This window comes from Melospiza melodia, chromosome 7, assembly GCF_035770615.1.
Source record: "Melospiza melodia melodia isolate bMelMel2 chromosome 7, bMelMel2.pri, whole genome shotgun sequence".
In the NCBI taxonomy this organism is placed as follows: Eukaryota; Metazoa; Chordata; class Aves; order Passeriformes; family Passerellidae; genus Melospiza; species Melospiza melodia.
Genome location: NC_086200.1, coordinates 27,668,632 through 27,687,274, shown reverse-complemented (window position 1 = coordinate 27,687,274; position 18,643 = coordinate 27,668,632). Strand labels below are relative to the sequence as shown.

Genomic DNA, 18,643 nt, shown 5'->3' with positions numbered 1-18,643 from the left:
TTCTCATAAAACCTTCCTGGATTTTGTGATTCTCATGATTTTCTCATGAAACTTTCCAGTTTTTTTTTTTTTATGATTCTCAGCCCTTCTTGGTCACTCAGCTTTTCTTGGGAGCTGGGAATTCCTTCCCCCTCCCAACGTCCCTGTCTCAGGGTGGCAGCCACGCTCAGGACACTCAGGGTGACAGGGAGACACTGCAGAGGTGTTTTGCAAGAGCTCTGAGAGCTTTGAATCGATGTTTGCTGACATAATTGGCGCTCCAAGCCCTTTGTTGGAGCGAGCAAACAGATCCTAATCCTCTGCAGGGAGCCCTGAGCTGGGGCTGAACTGGTTGGACCTGCCCTGGAGGAGCTTTGGTTTGAAAGCAAAACCCGCTTTGGTTGCGTGGAAACATTGCCTGCAGTGGGAGGATTTAATGACTAATCGTGGGTTTTGTTAATTGTAATTGAATGCTTTCACTTTCAGGGAGTTCATTTAACGATAGGATCAAATAATTGCAGGGAAACAGCCCTGAGTCTTGTGCTCCATGGAAATTGGGGCATGAATTGGGGGTTTTGGGGCAATTCTGTGTTGAACTCTAAAAACAGATCCTGTGCTGTGAAATGGGAGGTGAGGAGCAAAAACGTCTGGGATTTCTGCAGAGTTACTGATTTGGGATGATAAAAATGCTGCTACAGAGGAAACACGACTTCATGGCAGTAAAACGTGGCATTTATTGAACTGAAATCAGCAGCAATCTCAAAAAACACAGCCTGGGCTGTGTCACACTCAGATTTAACAAGGTCTCTTTACATCACAATGTCATAATTATAAATAGATGAAATATTTCAATTAATTTAAAGTATTTACATTTTTCAAGCTCAGTAGTGAAAAAGCTAAAATCTAGGTGGGATTTCTAAGTCTACAACAGTCAGTCCCCAAAAATCTCTAAATTATTATAATTTCTTTCAGAAAACTGACATTAACACTGAAGGGCTTTGCAAACTGCAGCTCCTGGTAGTTATATTTTCATTTGGTTGTGTAATATTTATATAAAATTTATATTTCTATAAAACACTGCAGTGCTTAAAGAAAAATATTTTCCTCAGCACCTGCACTGTTGGCAGTTTCCTGGAGTATGAAAAGAATCATGGCAATAGTGCAAAGAGTTGTCTCAAGGCGAGAGAAAACGCTGAAATAATTTATAAAAGAAACATTTTTTAGGTTTTATAGCTATTTTTCCTTCATCAGTGGACGAAAAGGTCTGGGAAGACCAAGCTGAGGTGTCAGTGAACCTTCCCTGTGCTGGGGTGGGGGAAGTACAACCCATAGAGGCCCTGCTGCACCTGGTACAGGTGGGACTTTCTCCTCAGGCAGGAGAGGACCTGGTGGAAAAAGAACAAAAATTAATAGGGAAAAAAGAATAAAAATTAATGGGGAAAAGAATAAAAATTAATGGGAAAAGGAACAAAAATTAATGGGAAAAAGAACAAAAATTAGTGGGGAAGAGAACAAAATTAATGGGGGAAAGAAAAAATTAATGGGAAAAAGGAAAAACAATTAATGGGGAAAAGACCGAAAATTATTGGGATAAAAAACAAAAATTAATGGGGAAAAGGAACAAAAATTAATGGGGAACAGAAAAAAATATTAGGGGAAACAGAACAAAAATTAATGGGATAAGGACCAAAATTAATGGGAAAAACGACAAAAATTAATGGGGAAAAGGAACAAAAATTAATGGGGAAAAGCTCAAAAAATTAATGGGGAAAAATGTTGGGTTTGGAACCTGCCCATCCTGCAGGTGTTTGGACAGGGAAGAGGTTTAGGAAATGCTGCAGAGGATTCCCTATTTCCACCTGTGGATTCCCCACTTCCTGCTCCTCCTCTTGGTGTTGGCCTCACCTTTGGGTTTTTGTTTTTTTCCCTCTGCAAAAACCCAGTGCCAGCCACAATCCTGCTGCTTTTCTAGAAGGAAAATTCTGCTTCATTTGCTAAAAATCTGCTCAGCTGAGCCTAAATTCCCTTCCCCATCCCCCGTGCTTGGAAGAGCTGAAAGGGAGTGAAGGATTTGGGGTGGTTTTTGCTGTTTCCAGGCAGTGGGATCCTTGGGAATGGGTCTGATGTCCCTCCTGTGGCTCTGCAGGTGTCAAGGGACAGGTGGGACAGCAAAGGGGACACTCACCAGGAAGCACAACAAGAGGAGGAGGATGAAGCCCAGCAGGGTGAAAAGGCAGATGAGGATGATGGCCCAGAACTGAAGCTCTGAAAAGGGGGAAAAAAAAGGAGCATGTCAGGTTTAGAGACTCTTCCATGTGGGATTGTGAGAGGGAGATCTCACCCTGGCAAAATTCACTCTGTCGGTCAGGGAAAATTACAGAAATTTGGGGAAATGGAGTGAGGGTTCAGGGATCCACGACCTTAAATCCACTGCAGGGAGCAGAACGCCCCAGCTGATCCAGGGATGTTCAGATTGACAAAGTTCTGCTTTAACTGCTTCTGGACTCTTTTGGGGACAGGGACAGGGCTCAGGGTGTCAGCAACAGCTGTGGTTGTTTTATCAGAGTGTTTGTGGTGCATGGGAAAGGAGCAGTTCAGAGTATTTTTCTTCTCTCTCCTGTTTGCTGTTAGTTCTGGGGTTGTAGCTACGCTAAATCCTATCTGGTCTGGTCATTTCTAGAAATACTGCAGTTTTCAAAATTTATTGGTGGCAGAGTTTTCAAACAGTTCCCAAACTGCTGCTTTTGCCTGTCCTGCAATTCCATTCCCATCAGGCTGGTGGCACCTGCTGTTTGCTACCAAAAGCCTTGGATTTTTGGTCTTTTCCATGGGTTTAGTCCCATTCCAAGATATCTGATGCTAATTTATTACAGCTTAAGTATTTATCAGGGTTTAATTATTTATTAGAGCTCAAGTATTTAGTGGCTGTCAGGTCAATCCTTGCCAAAAAAAACAAAACACCTACCAGATCTTTTGGACTCTGCTTCATCTGTCTTGAGTGGAGAGTAACCTGGAAATGAGGAGTGGGACAGATGAGGAATGCAACTCTGATTTAAGCTGATTTAAACAAAATTAGGAAGAATTCCCCAAAATGTCCCTCCAGGAGCTCTCACCTTCCACCACCAGACTCTGCTCCTCCAGCTCATAGCTGGAGCCCAGCCTGGTGAAGCCCTGGGTCAGGAGTTTCAGCTCCTCAAACACCTCCTGCTCCTGCAAAGTCCCTGAGAAGGGATCCAGGGTGAACGTGCAGGTTGAGGCAACCTCTGTGTGTCCTTTGCCATGGACAGGCCTGGAGGGTGACAGCAGAGAGGAGAGAAAATGGAACAGAGCTGAGCAGAGCAGGGAGAGGGATTGGGAGCCTCAGGTCTGCAGATGTTTTATTGGGATGGGATCACTTTTAGCAGCTTGCTCTGGGTGAAATCCATCCACTGATTTAATCCCCAGCAAGGCATTTTTAAGAGGTAAATCAGCTCTATTTCTAAGAGGAAAATCAACTCTATTTCTAATAGTTAAATCAGCTCTATTTCCAAAAGTTAAGTTTAATTTTGAACAACAAAAAGTTAAATCTGCTTTGTTCCTCCAGAGAGGAGGACCCTCACCCTAGCTGGTGGACCCTCACATAGTCAGGTTTTGTCCTCAGGCTGGTCAGTTGTGTGGTCAGTGCTGTGTGTCAGTGGAATTTGAGCTTATTTGAACACGTTAAATGAGAGAATGAACATGTTTGCTCTACCCTGGGGTTGTTCATGCATGAAAACAGCTCTGCAAGCACCGAAACAAAACCAGCTCTGTTTGGACAGAAACCTTTTGTGGTAAAGGCAAAAAGTGACTGAGAATGAAGTGACTTCCACGTGTCACCGGGGGCACAGGGGTTGGCAGGGAGGGGTGGACACCCTAAATGTCTTCCTGAGCTGCTCTTTTGGGGTTTCAAAAAGCACTGGACATACCCAAAGCTCTCCACAGTGCAGCCAACAAATTGGTCCTTCAGGCGGCTGCTCCTGAACACCTCGAGCTGATGGGGAGAAACAAAACAGTTGAGGAAAGCTGAGTTAATTTATCACATCCTTTGGACAGTGAGCTTAAGCTATTGCTGCTCATTTCACCTCTTTCTCAATCTTCTCTTTGTTCTCCTGGTACATCTGGGAGCTGGAGTCCTGCAGCTCAGGCGAGTAGGGAAGGTTGGTGATTCGGAAATTTAATCCGAATTTTTCTCTGCCAGACTCCAGGGGTGTCTTGTGAGTTGCTGCCTCAACTGAGAGTTCCAAGGCTGGGAATGGAGAGGAAAATTAAATTCTAGCAGAGTGAAACTGAGGCTTTCCTACCAAGCAGCACTGAGCTGCAGCTTTTTAGCTCTAAGTCTTAGATTGGCATAACTTGAGTTTCACTGGGGTCTGACAGGAAACTCCAAATGTTCCAGGCCATTCATTTCTTTGGGATGCTGCACATTGGGAAAAAAAGCTGAAGGTCTGTTTAGCCCTAGATGGTTGAAGTTGTGGTGAGCAGTTCACACTGAATTTTCTGATTTTTTAATTTTTACTTTTTTTTTCTGATTTTTACTTAAAACACCTTAATTTTGAGTGACAATTTAATTTTGAACACCTTAATATTGAAGGATATCTTAATACTGAATAACCTCTTAAGCCATCGACGGCGAGAGGACTGAATGTCTGAATGGCCTGACTCAAAGCCCAGTGATCCAACTTAATAACAGATTTATTTTTGCTCTGACGGAGAAGAATTTGGGAGGTTCTGAGTGTGCTATGGCAAAGTGAGCTGTCCATGGGAAGGGATTTGATCCACATACTGTCCACTGAGAATTCCTGCAGTCGGTAGCTGCTGCCCAGCCACAGCCCTGTGGTGTTGGAGGTCCTGTCCTGGAAAGTCCTTTCAACCACAGCCCTGCTGATCTTGGGGTCAGGCTGGAAGAAGCACTGGCAGTCCACCACTATGGATCCAGGCCTGTGGGCAGAGGGACAGAGATAAATAGGATGGGCAGGAAGCTCCTTGTGGCAAGGATTTTCCTGAAGGGTTCTTGCTGTTCTCAAGGTTGAGTGGTTTAAAGTAATGTGGTGTGTTGATGGTGGTCTCAGGGGTCTTTGGATGAGGGAAGAGATGAGGATTTGATTCCATATTTCAGAAGGCTTATTATTTTATGATATATATTACATTAAAACTATACTAAATGAATAGAAGAAAAGGTTCTCAGAAGGCTAGCTAAGAATAGAAAGGAAAGAATGATACCAAAGGTTTGTGGCTCGGACATTGTGTCCAAGCCATCTGGGCTGTGATTGGCCATTAATTCCAAACAACCACATGAGACCAATCACACATCCACCTGTTGCATTCCACAGCAGCAGATAACCATTGTTTACATTTTGTTCCTGAGGCCTCACAGCTTCTCAGGAGGAAAAAATCCTAAGGAAAGGATTTTCATAAAATGATATCTGCGACAGTGGTGGAATGGGCTGGTTGGGGCTTTTCCTTTGGATGGCAACAAGAATTAAATTTTTACCTCTTCTCCGGACAAATTTAGGTTGTTTTGTATGAATGCAATGAAAGAGCAGCACTTTTAGGTTTTTTAAAGCTTTCATTGTGTAGGAGAGTCCCTTGTCCAAGCCTCATTCCATCCTGAGCAGGGCACCCCAGCTCACTTTTAAAATCTAGTGGAGTTCAGGTTGAAAGGAGTGCAGAGGTTGCAGTAAAGGGATGGGGTCTGCAATTCCTGAGATACTCAGAGACCTGAGAGTGCCTTACAGAAACCCTGATTGAGAAACTCTAGTTCAAAAAAATTCAAACTGACAAATTCTGGGAAGCCTGGAAATGCCTCCGTAGAGTATCAGTTTCCAATAGGAGAATGAAAGGGAGGAATTCCAGTGGGGCCACTGGCACTCAGCCATGGGGGAGCAGTGCCAGGGTGAAGCAATCTTTAAACAAAAATCAGATTTTATGCCAGACCTCAGCCCGGTGATCCTGCAGGTCAGGAACTGCTCCCTCAGGTCGCTCTGACGGTACAAGTGATTCATCTGAAATTAAAATATCACATTAAATATAAATGAGTTTGGGCACTCTGCTGGAGGCTTAGGGCCAGCAAGAGAGATTTGAGCTCCGGGTTATTTTTTGCTGGTTGAATTCCATGGGGGTTGGATTTTACTTTGGAATAGGCACCTTCTGGTGGTGGGGTCTGAATTCCAGCCTGGCAAACATTCCTGCCTTAGGAATGTTTCCTTCCTGAAATTCCTAAAATTCCTTCCAGGATGCCAGTGTGGGAGAGCAGTGTCCTGAGTGACACCCCAGCCTCACAGACCCACAGCTCAAAGAGAGCAACACCCACCCAATCAGGGCCTGATCAGGTTGATAAATTGGATTGGTGCTGAAGAGAATATGTTGGATTCTAGGAATGAATCATGGATGTGGTGAGCAGGGATTTGCCAGCAGGGATTGGCCTTGGATGCACTTTCTGGAGCTGGGAGTGAAATGCTGGGAGTGTGTTCATTTAACAGATCAGCTCTGGCATTTTGCAGTCCATGTCTTTGGCTGGAGAGAATTTCATAAGACCACATGGAATCATTGAATGGTTTGGGTTGGAAAGGACCTCAAAGATCCCCCGGTCCCAATCCCCTGCCATGGGCAGGGATCACACCCACCAGCTACAACTTAAAACCAAAGCTGAAAAAGGCCAATATTATCTTTCAGATTCCAGAAATTTTGCTTCCAAAATGATGATTTTTTAATTTTTTTTTTTTTAATTCAGATGTAAATCTTTGGTAGTTGCTTCAAAAACTAACCAGCCAGACATATTCTCAAATATTTTCTTACCTTGTTAGTGATGCTTTCTACTGCTGCTCTGTATTCTGGAGACTGGGAGTCAGGGTTGGTGAGGTTTTCATTGACTATTCTAAAGCTCAGCCTATAGCCAAGTTTGGCTGGAGCCATGAGAGGCTTTTTGGTGGCAGCTGTGTCTGTGAGGGTGAAATCTAAATAAAAAGGGTACAGTTAATTTATTTTTACATCTGTTCCTATCATAAAAGCAATAAGATATGTAACAGTGAAATTCACCAGGAATTTGTCTGATTTAATGCATGGAAATGCTGCCAGCATGCCAATATCCTGTAGGATTGGTTTTGTCAAACTTAAATAAAACCAACAAACCAAAGGGTTTATCAGTGCTCAGGCCCCAGGGATGAGGAATGATCTCCAGGAGATCCCAAAATCCTGTAATTCCCACGGGTGCTTACCATCAACATACAGGCTGCTCCTGTCCAGGCTGTAGTGGCCCAGTTTGGTGACATTGTTTGTCATGGTGCTCAGCTCCTGGTAAAGCTTTTCTCTGTCAAACCTGGCCAGGCTGGCATTGTCCTTGTAGCTGCACACAGCATCCACTTTTGTGTCATCCCCGTGCCTTCCAGACCTGGGGACAAATGTCACACACGTTCTTTGGGACACTGCTCTGCTGGCAGAACCGCCTGAGGGGGTTTTTAGGGCAGACACCAAACCCTCAGAGCCAACGAGCTCCTGCATCCTTCACCAGGCTCTCCAGAATTGGGGTGATGTTTAAATGCCAAAATGATTTTAAAATAAAATCTAAAATAAAATCCAGGTTGGACAGGGAGGTGTCAGTCAGTGGCTGCTGTTTCCTCAGAACAGCCACGAATTGAAGGTGTGTGAGAGTGGGTAAAGAAATGGTTCATTGCAATTTCAGGAGTATTTTAGGTGGTTTATATTTAGGTGTTTTAGTATTTCAGACATTTTAGTATTCTTTCAGATATTTTTAGTGTCTGCAGGGGGGATTCAGAGCAGGGACCATGGTCTGCTGAGGAGCAACGCAGAACAAGGCAGGAATTGATGCCCAGGAAGTTGATGAGCATGAGGAAGAACTTCTTCCTTGTGCAGTGACCAGGCACTGGGACAGATTGTCCAGAAAAGTTGTGGAATCTCCTCACTGGAGATATTCCTGAGCCAATCCATGTGCTCTGTGTGATGACCCTGCTGGAGCAGGGAGGTGGGACCAGGTGACCCATCAAACCTGACCCATCCTGTGAATCTGGAATTCCAGATCTTACCTGAATCTCATGGCTTTACATCCTGTGTAGGCAGAGCTTATGCTGCTCCTCTTGAAAAGAGGGTCAAGCTGTCAAAAAAAAAAAATTACAATTGAAAGCTGGGACTCACATCCTGAGTTTAAAGCAGGTGTATTTATGTCACCACCAAGACCCAAAAAGGGCACAAGCAGAGCCAGACTCACATAGTGGTTCATCACTTTCACTGTGGAAAGGAATCTGCGGGAATTTGGGGCTTCCAGATCTGCAGAGTAGCGGAGGTTGGTCAAGGTGAAGTTCAGAGTGAAATTCCTGGATATTGGTTTTGGTGCAGCTGTGGTGCTCCGGGCTGTAATCAAAGGGGAGAAGGATTAGGAATTTCCTACCAAAAAAAAAAGAGCTGTTTTCACTTTCAAACATTCCTAATCCTAGCACACCTCAAGGCTACTATTTATCATTTTTATAATTTAGATAATGTAATGTAATGTAATGTAATGTAATGTAATGTAATGTAATATAATATAATATAATATAATATAATATAATATAATATAATATAATATAATATAATATAAGTGTAACTTTTATTATTTAGATAATCTCTTCCCCTCTGATTTTCTCAGGGCATTTCTCCTGTGAGAGCTTCCCTTGAAATGAATTTGGCAAAATGAACATGGCAAAATGAATTTGGCAAAATACTCACGGGATCTCTCATGGGGTTCGTTGTAACCTGGAAAGGAAATGCAAGAGAAAGAGTCATGTAAGAGAGCATCTACTTTGGGGAATGGAAGTGGAGAGGAGGTGATTAAAAGGATGACTTGGGAATGAATCATCAGAACCAGGCCCCAAGGGTGTGAATGTATTAAATAAACAAAGCTTAGGCAGAACAAGGGGCGTTGGAAGAGCAGGGCTATAATGAGAAAATGTGTGTGTCAATGTTTAATTAAACACTGTAGGACAGGAATAAGGTGAAATGTTCACAGGCAGGTGAACATTTGAGGTCAAGACTAAAATTAAGTTCACTCTTCAATGTAATAGAAAAATTAAAATCTTCAAAAATGTCAACGTGGAAAGATTTTAAATCTTACACAGAGAAATTATGCAGAAAACTCTCAACCTTCTCCTTAAGGTGACTTTTTTAACATGGAGGTGATCCCTGAGAGCTAAGGTGGTCCCAAACTGCTCCAGTGTCTGGAGGAGTGGGAAAATCAAACACTCACCATTGACATAGAGGCTCTTGTTGTCCAGGCTGTAGATTCCCAGCTTGGTGATGCCATTTGTCATTCCTTTCAGCTCTTGGTAAACCTCAGCTGGGTTAAATTTGGGCACCTGGGAGCCCTTTCCATAGCTGCAGATGGTGTCCACTCCTGTGCTATCCCTGTTCTTCCCAGGCCTGAAGAATTTAATATCATTCTGTTAGCTATTAAAATATTTGGGGTGTGTTTGTTTATTTGTTTGTTTTGATGTGATTAAAAAACCCTCCAGATAAATCTGCCCACAGTTCTCAGAGAAGCTGCAGAAGTCACCAAGATATGGCCTTACAAAGAAAAAGGCTTTGTAAGATAAAGACCATACAAAGTGGCTTCGAAGCTTTATTATAATGAAAGCAACTACTTGAAAAAGGAGAACAGTTATTAAAGTGTCAGTTAAATGTAAGGAAATTAATTTGCTGCAGTTCCAAGTGAATCTCTGTGGTTATTGCTCACCTGAATCCAGTCACTTTGCAGCCAGTGAAATGGGGGCCAATGCTGCTCTTCTGAAGCAGGGAGTCAGTCTGGCAAGGAAAAGTCTTTGTGAATGTGGGAACCCCGAAATTCTGGGTGATTTCAGTGAAAAACAACAGAATTTTGGCTTACGTAGCGTTTCATGATTTTCTCAGCGGACCGGAACTTGCGGGAATTTGGTGTCTGCAGGTCTGTGGTGAACATGAGGTTCGTTATGGTGAAGTTCAGGGTGAAGTGCTCTGTGATTGCTCCTGGGCTTTGTGTGGTGGTTGATTTTAATGCTGCAAGAGAGAACAGAAATGACAATGATAAAATAAGAACAGGATCTTAATAAGACATTGCTGTTATTGGGTTTCTTAGAGAAAAAGCCCATGCGAACATGATCCCACCCTTCAGACATTTTGCAATGTTACAAACATTGCCAAATCAGCAGGAAAGAAAATCAATTTATGCCTTTAAGCAGCCTTAACCTGTATTTGGTTTTAAATATACTTACAGGATGGACTGTAAGGAGGTTCATTGTAACCTGAAAAACAAATGGAAAATTATTAGGAAAATATTACAAGAAAGTCTCAGCAGGACTAAATACATGGGATTTTAGTACAAGATTGTGGTTCCTGAATTCAAGACTTTTAACTTGTGACTGACAGGGTTTCGCCCTTTAATTTTTATTCTCTGTTTTGAGAAGTAAATTAAATCTTCATTTCTTCTGATTTCAAATTAGTCTGGGTCAACATTGAATGTTGGACTTGATCTCAGAGGTCTTCTCCAACCATAATGGTTTCATAATTCCAACACAGAACCCCAGAATGGTTTGAGACAGAAAGGATCTGAAACACCATCCAGTTCCCCCTCTCTGCTCTGGACAGGAACAACTTTAACTAGACCAGGATGCTCAGAGCTCCATCCCACAGGGCCTTAAGCACCTCCAGGAACGAGGAATTCGAATTTCATTAGGAAAAATGCCTTGAAAAGGTCTCATTACCATTCACATAGAGGCTCTGGCTGTTGAGGCTGTAGGGTCCCAGCTTGGTGATGCCATTGGTCATTTTGCTCAGCTCATGGTAAACAGTTGTGCTGTTGAATTTGGGATCTGAAGGCTCATCCCTACAGCTGCACATGGCATCTACTCCTGTGTCATCCCTGTTCTTTGTGGACCTAGAAAATGAGCCATTGGTTTAGTTATTTTTGAGAAATCTATCTTAAATTCTAGTATACAAAGAGAGGGATGAGAAAAACCCCTCAGACATTGCTACCACGTAAGAAAATACCGGGAGATGAGATAGATGCTGTGAAATGGAAATTTTAAGAAGCAGGGAATAGAGACTTTTCCCAAACATGCTCTTACCTGAATGCCATTACTTTGCAGCCGATGTAAGCTGGGCCAATGCTGCTCCTTTGGAGTAAAGAATCAACCTGGAAATGGAATAGCAACATGGAAGTAAGAAAAAATGTCCCGGTGAAGGTAAGAGATGAGAGATACTGACAGAACTGTGCCCCATCAGGGCATTGTTTGCAAGACTCACATAGTGGTACATGACTTTTTCTGTGGACTTGAATCTCCTGGAACTGGGTTTCTGCATGTCTGCAGTGAACTGGAGGTTGGTTATTGTGAAGTTCAGGGTGAAGTTCTTTACTGCTGGTGCCAGAGATTGGGTGCTTTGATCAGCAGCTGTAATGAGAAGGGAAAGTTATTGCTTGAAAATACAATTTATGTTCAACATCCCAAGAGGAAACACTCTAGATAGAATTCCCAGATATTCTAGGTGGCTTCAAGGCTATATAAGCTGAGGCTCACAAATTCTCTTAGCACTGTTTTATAAACCAGCAGTGCTCTTGCTTGATTAATCCAACTTGCTGTTCTGGCTGTTGCTAATTAGCAGAACCTTCCTGCCCCTCAATTTCTCTTTAACAGTACTTACATAGTTCAGGCTGCACTTCATGATGACCTGTGGGGGGAAGAAAAGGGACAGGAATTGAGTAAGTGCCTTTCAGTTAGGAAGGTTTGGCACACGCTAGAATACAGAACATGTCTGAGAGCTCATGTGTAAACATTTCCTAGGAAAGATTGATCTGGTGACTGTCCAGGCATAAATGCAAATTACCCTGTTGGCAAGGTGCTGCTTCTCTTAGCAGTACACAGAATTCTCCCTTTATGAGGGATATTTAGAGGGAATTTACCGATTCCATAAATCCAGTTTAGAATCACAGAATCATTTGGGGTGGAAGGGAACTTAAAGGTCATCATGTTCCAACTGCACTGTCATGGCCAAGGAATCATTTAACTTCTACATAGAAAATTTATGCATAATTTTGTGAAGTAGTGATAAGTTGTAGTGCTGTTCCTTGACCTTGAGAGGTAAATCATAATTTTTTCCAAGAAGTTCATAAATAGAATATTTAAAATTAGTGTAACAGAGAAAGTATACTTGAAAAAGGTTAATTTTACTATATTAAAAAATACATAGAAGGAGGTAAAATTATAAATGTATTTAGAGTGTATGAAAAACTATAAATGTATGTAGAGCATATAAGAAACCCAGCAAAAAGAATGAGAGATACAACTGGCTGAAAGAACAAAAAATACTCTAAAAAAAATTTACTTAGTGAATGAATATGGAAAGATAGGAAATAATTTAGGTATAGAAAATGAAGTATTTGAAAATTAAAGAAATCCAAAAGAATTGTCACCGTTGACGTAGAGGCTGTCCTTGTCCAGGCTGTAGGGGCCCAGCTGGGTGATGCCTCTGGTCTTGTTGCTCACTTGGTGGTACAGCCCCACCCTGTCCAAAGGCGCAGCCCAGGGCTCCTTGCTGTAGGTGCACACGGCGTCCACCCGCGTCTGGTCCCTGTCACTGCCTGGCCTGCAAAACACAGGGACCTCCCTGAGCATCCTCCTCTGCACATTCATCATTCAGGGCTTAACCTGTGGATTGCCATGGCCACCACTGCATGGGAATGGGACATCCACCTTCCCAAAAATCTGTGTGTGTCTGGTGGGTTGAGACTGCTCTACAACCTCGCTAGTGGCTTGAGTCTTTTCTGGGGGAATAGGGCCTAAAAGGAGTTTACACTAATCTCAGGGTTGGGCCTTCACCATCGGAAGGTGAGAGTCCATGTAATCAGGAGATTGTGTAAGAGAGAGGGTATCACAGAGAAGTTCCTGGGGCTGAAGTGCATTAGAGAGAAGATCTGGCTTCCATAAAAGGGGAGAACAAACACAAGTGTGACTGGTCCCTTTATGAGAGAGGTTCTTGCAAAGGGACACTGAGGTGGAACCCATACCTGAAGTCTGTTGTGTCACAACCATGGAAAGCAGGGCCAATGCTGCTTTCCTTCAGCAGGCGGTCAAGCTGCAAAGGGAAAAGGTTTCACAGTTAAGCCATGACATTCTATGTGTACTCCCTCCAAGCTGATCAGTACAGTAGAGACATAAGTAGGTCCTGCTGATGGTTGACTTACCAGGGTGTTCATCACCCTTTTTGTAGCTCTGAACCTGGCTGAGTCAGGATTCTCCAGGTCAGAAGTGTAGGGCAGGTTGGTGATGGTGAAGTTGACGATGAAGCGCTCAAGGGTGGCAGCTGTTGTTGTTGGTGGGTGGGTGGAAGCTGGAAGAAGTAGAAATAAGGAATGACAAGGGGCAAGAGGATCAGTATCAGGGATCTGGAGGGAAAACCACTGAGGTCTCCTCCCAGCCCTGTTGTCCATGGAAAATGTTACCATGACCCTCATGTTTCCCCAAGGATTTCAAGGCCACAGCCCCACAGACTGAGAGCAGACCTCAGCTGAGAACTTGTGACATTCTGATACCATGCCATTCCTGTAGGTACTCACTGGTCAGCACTGGCTGCTCGTTGTAGCCTGGGGAAAGAGAGAGACAGAGGGTCAGCAGCTGGGGCTGGGCAAGGGGCAGCACTGGGGCAGGGCTGCCATGGCAGAGCAGAGGAGGCCGAGGGAGGAGCGCCGCTCACCGTTGACGTAGAGGCTGTCCTTGTCCAGGCTGTAGGGGCCCAGCTGGGTGATGCCTCTGGTCTTGTTGCTCACTTGGTGGTACAGCCCCACCCTGTCCAAAGGCGCAGCCCAGGGCTCCTTGCTGTAGGTGCACACGGCGTCCACCCGTGTCTGGTCCCTGTCACTGCCTGGCCTGCAAAACACAGGGCCCTCCATGAGCATCCTCCTCTGCACTTTCGGCCTTCAAGGCTGGATTCTGGAGCTTTTATGTCTTTTCAGGGAGGACTTGAGAGTCAACTAACACAACAATATGTGCAAGTGGAAGCAAGAGCAGGGAAGACACGGTATACTCTGAGGAAGGAGGGTATCAAGGTGGAGGTCCCATCCCATAGGCTGAGCACCAACACTTAATAAATTTTAGACAGCCGATGGATCTGACGAGGAGTCTTGCAGGGACAGTTGATCCTGACCCATACCTGCAGTCTGTTGTTTCACATCCTTGGAAAACAGGGCCAATGCTGCTGTCTTTCAGCAGGCGATCCAGCTGCCAAAACAAGAGGTTTCCCAGTTAAATCATGACCATATCTCTGCACTCCCTCCAAGCTGATGAGGTGAGAGAGGGTACAGCAATGTCCCAGTGGTGGTTCACCTACCATCATGTTCATAACCCTCCGTGTAGATTTGAACCTGGCTGAGTCAGGTTTCTCCAGGTCAGAAGTGTAGGGCAGGTTGGTGATGGTGAAGTTGACGGTGAAACGCTCAAGGGTGGCAGCTGTTGTTGTTGGTGGGTGGGTGGGAGCTGGAAGAAGCACAGAGGGGGAAAGAGAAGATTCAAGAGTTGGGATGTCCAGGCTATGGCTGGACAAACACAGAGGGCCTCTGCCCACTGTAATACCCATGGAGATGGCAGGGCTGGGAAGCTCCCCATTCCCCCAGGATCTCATGCCCCATCCCCCCAGCCTCTAGCACAACAGAGAAGACCAGTTTGAGGCACTGGCTGCCTTCAGATCCAAACCTGCTCCTGCAGGGTACTCACTGGTCAGCACTGGCTGCTCGTTGTAGCCTGGGGAAAGAGAGAGACAGAGGGTCAGCAGCTGGGGCTGGGCAAGGGGCAACACTGGGGCAGGGCCGCCATGGCAGAGCAGAGGAGGCCGAGGGAGGAGCGCCGCTCACCGTTGACGTAGAGGCTGTCCTTGTCCAGGCTGTAGGGGCCCAGCTGGGTGATGCCTCTGGTCTTGTTGCTCACTTGGTGGTACAGCCCCACCCTGTCCAAAGGCACAGCCCAGGGCTCCTTGCTGTAGGTGCACACGGCGTCCACCCGCGTCTGGTCCCTGTCACTGCCCGGCCTGCAAAACACAGGGACCTCCATGAGCATCTTCCTCTGTACATTGTCTCCTCAGGCCCTGGTCCGGCTGTGCCGATTTCTAAGTGGGAAATAAACCCCTGTCTTCCCCAAATGTGGGTATCTAGGGCCTGAACACTACTCTCCTCACTCACAGTGCCAAGAAAGCCCAGGGACTCTTCACAAAGGAGGGAGCCTGGAAGGAATTTGAAATAATTCTAGGAGTTACCAAGTAATCTTAACCTTCACTACCCCAAGGGGAGAGTAAAGCCTGTGAGAGGGTGTTCTAAGAGAGAAGGGCATCGGGGAGAAACTCAGGAGTAAGGGAGGCCTAAGGGAGAAAGTCCCGCATCCATCAAGGAGAACAGGATTGTTACCAGCGCCATGATCTGAGGGAGAGCCTTGCAATGGGCCGCTGGCATGCAACACATACCTGAAGTCTGATGTCCCACATCCTTGGAAAACAGGGCCAATGGTGCTGTCCTTCAGCAGGCGATCAAGCTGCCAAGGGAAAAGGTTTCCCAGTTAAGTCATGACCATCTCTCTGCACTCAACCCAAGCTGTTGAGGCCACTGAGGGCAAGGATATGCCTCAGTGCTGGTTGACTTACCAGGGTGTTCATAACTCTTCGTGTAGCTCTGAACCTGGCTGATTCAGGTTTCTCCAAGTCAGTAGTGTAGGGCAGGTTGGTGATGGTGAAGTTGACGGTGAAATGCTCAAGGGTGGCAGCTGTGGTTGGATGGGCAGGAGCTGGAAGAAGCAAAAATGGGGAGGGAAAAGAGGCAAAACCCAGGATGTCAAGTCTATTGTTGGAACAACATAGAGGTCAAACTGCCTGAATTCCATGGGAAAGACTCGCCAGATTCCTGCCTCCATCCAAGATCCCAAGCCCAAGCCCTCAGCTTCCTCTGCTTAGGGGAAGCTTCACTAAGGCATTGCCTGCCTTCAGATCCCAACCTGCTCCTGCAGGGTACTCACTGGTCAGCACTGGCTGCTCGTTGTAGCCTGGGGAAAGAGAGAGACAGAGGGTCAGCAGCTGGGGCTGGGCAAGGGGCAGCACTGGGGCACGGCTGCCATGGGAGAGCAGAGGAGGCCGAAGGAGGAGCGCCGCTCACCGTTGACGTAGAGGCTGTCCTTGTCCAGGCTGTAGGGGCCCAGCTGGGTGATGCCTCTGGTCTTGTTGCTCACTTGGTGGTACAGCCCCACCCTGTCCAAAGGCGCAGCCCAGGGCTCCTTGCTGTAGGTGCACACGGCGTCCACCCGCGTCTGGTCCCTGTCACTGCCTGGCCTGCAAAACACAGGGCCCTCCCTGAGAATCCTCCTCTGTACATTCTGCCTTCAAGGCTGGATTCTGGAGATTTTATAGTCTTTTCAGGAAGGACTTGAATGTCTACAAGACTGCAATATGAGCATGTAGAAGGAAAAGCATCGGAAAACAGGCAATACTCTGAGGAAGGAGGGTATCAAGGTGAAGGTCCCAGCACGTAGACTGAGCACCAGCACTCAACAGATTTTAGACAGCCTATGGATCTGCAGAGGCTGTTGATCATGACCCATACCTGAAATCTGTTGTTTCACATCCTTGAAAAACAGGGCCAATGCTGCTGTCTTTCAGCAGGCGATCCAGCTGCCAAGGGAAAACATTTCCCAGTTAAGTCATGACCTTATCTTTGCACTCCATAGAAGCTAATGAGGTGAGAGAGGGTAAAGCAATGTCCCAGTGGTGGTTCACCTACCATCATGTTCATAACCCTCCGTGTAGATTTGAACCTGGCTGAGTCAGGTTTCTCCAGGTCAGAAGTGTAGGGCAGGTTGGTGATGGTGAAGTTGACAGTGAAATGCTCAAGGGTGGCAGCTGTGGTTGTTGGTGAATAAGTGGGAGCTGGAAGAAGCACAGAGGGGGAAAGAGAAGATTCAAGAGTTGGGATGTCCAGGCTATGGCTGGACAAACACAGAGGGCCTCTGCCAACTGTAATACCCATGGGGATGGCAGGGCTGGGAAGCTCCCCATTCCCCCAGGATCTCATGCCCCATCCCCCCAGCCTCTAGCACAACAGAGAAGACCAGTTTGAGGCACTTTTAGTCATGTTATCCCATCTCAGTCCTGCAGGATACTCACTGGTCAGCACTGGCTGCTCGTTGTAGCCTGGGGAAAGAGAGAGACAGAGGGTCAGCAGCTGGGGCTGGGCAAGGGGCAGCACTGGAGCAGGGCCGCCATGGCAGAGCAGAGGAGGCCGAGGGAGGAGCGCCGCTCACCGTTGACGTAGAGGCTGTCCTTGTCCAGGCTGTAGGGGCCCAGCTGGGTGATGCCTCTGGTCTTGTTGCTCACTTGGTGGTACAGCCCCACCCTGTCCAAAGGCGCAGCCCAGGGCTCCTTGCTGTAGGTGCACACGGCGTCCACCCGCGTCTGGTCCCTGTCACTGCCTGGCCTGCAAAACACAGGGACCTCCATGAGCACCCTCCTCTGCCTGTTTTCATTCTAAGATGGGTTTGAAACTGCCATGGGATCATTCCTGAGTTTGAATGCAAGGTTTGCCGTCCTGTACTTCTAGTGTGTATTCTTGGTGTGGGTAAACTCTTCTCCAGCTTCAATATCAGTCTGTACATGTTAATGAAAGAGAGAGCCTGGAAGGGCTTTTGAATCAGCTTGGGATTGGGCCTTCACCACCCCAAAATGGAGAGTGCAGCATGCAAATGTGAGATATAAGAGAAAGGTACAACAGGAAGAAGAATCTGGCAACGACACAGAATGTCTTTGCTCCATAAAGAGGAAAACCTGACCATGATAAGTACTTTTATGTAAGCGATGGTACACTAAAGGCACCCTGGAAGGCCACTCATACCTGAAGTCTGTTGTCTCACATCCTTGGAAAACGGGGCCGATGCTGCTTTTATTTATGAGCCGGTCAAGCTGTCAAGAGAAGAGATTTACAAGTTTTAGGGCATGGCATTCCCACTGCACACTCTCCAAGTTTATGGATTCCTGGGAGGGCATGACAATTTCCCAGTGATGGTTGACTTACCAGGGTGTTCATAACTCTCCTAGAAGCTCTGAACTTGGCTGAGTCAGGATTCTCCAGGTCAGAAGAGTAGAGGAGGTTGGTGATGGTGAAGTTGACAGTGAAATGCTCGAGAGCAGCAGCTGTTGTTGTTGGTGGGTGGGGGGGAGCTGGAAGCACAATTGGGAAATTACAAATTGGTAAATCATGATTGTTGCAGCTATGGCTGAATGAGTACAGGGGTCTCCAGGCAGACCTCCACTCCATGGCAGAGGCTGGGAAGCTCCCCATGTCCCCAGGATATCATGCCCCAGCCCCCAACCTCCAATGTCCTCAAGAAAATATGCCAGTGTGGCACTTCCTTCCCTCAGACCTCCTCCCGCTCCTGCAAGGTACTCACTGGTCAGCACTGGCTGCTCGTTGTAGCCTGGGGATAGAGAGAGACAGAGGGTCAGCAGCTGGGGCTGGGCAAGGGGCAGCACTGGGGCAGGGCTGCCATGGCAGAGCAGAGGAGGCCGAGGGAGGAGCGCCGCTCACCGTTGACGTAGAGGCTGTCCTTGTCCAGGCTGTAGGGGCCCAGCTGGGTGATGCCTCTGGTCTTGTTGCTCACTTGGT

The 18,643-nt window shown here is 46.2% G+C and overlaps 1 long non-coding RNA gene across 1 annotated transcript; it reads right to left on the bottom strand.

The window, feature by feature from the left end:
- Window positions 1-7,351: 7,351 nt before the first annotated feature.
- LOC134420550 (uncharacterized) lies at window positions 7,352-8,273 on the bottom strand. Its single transcript, XR_010028386.1, has 3 exons — window positions 8,219-8,273; window positions 8,037-8,104; window positions 7,352-7,384 (listed from the first exon to the last, which is right to left on the bottom strand). It is a non-coding gene; the product is annotated as an uncharacterized LOC134420550 (long non-coding RNA).
- Window positions 8,274-18,643: the final 10,370 nt, after the last annotated feature.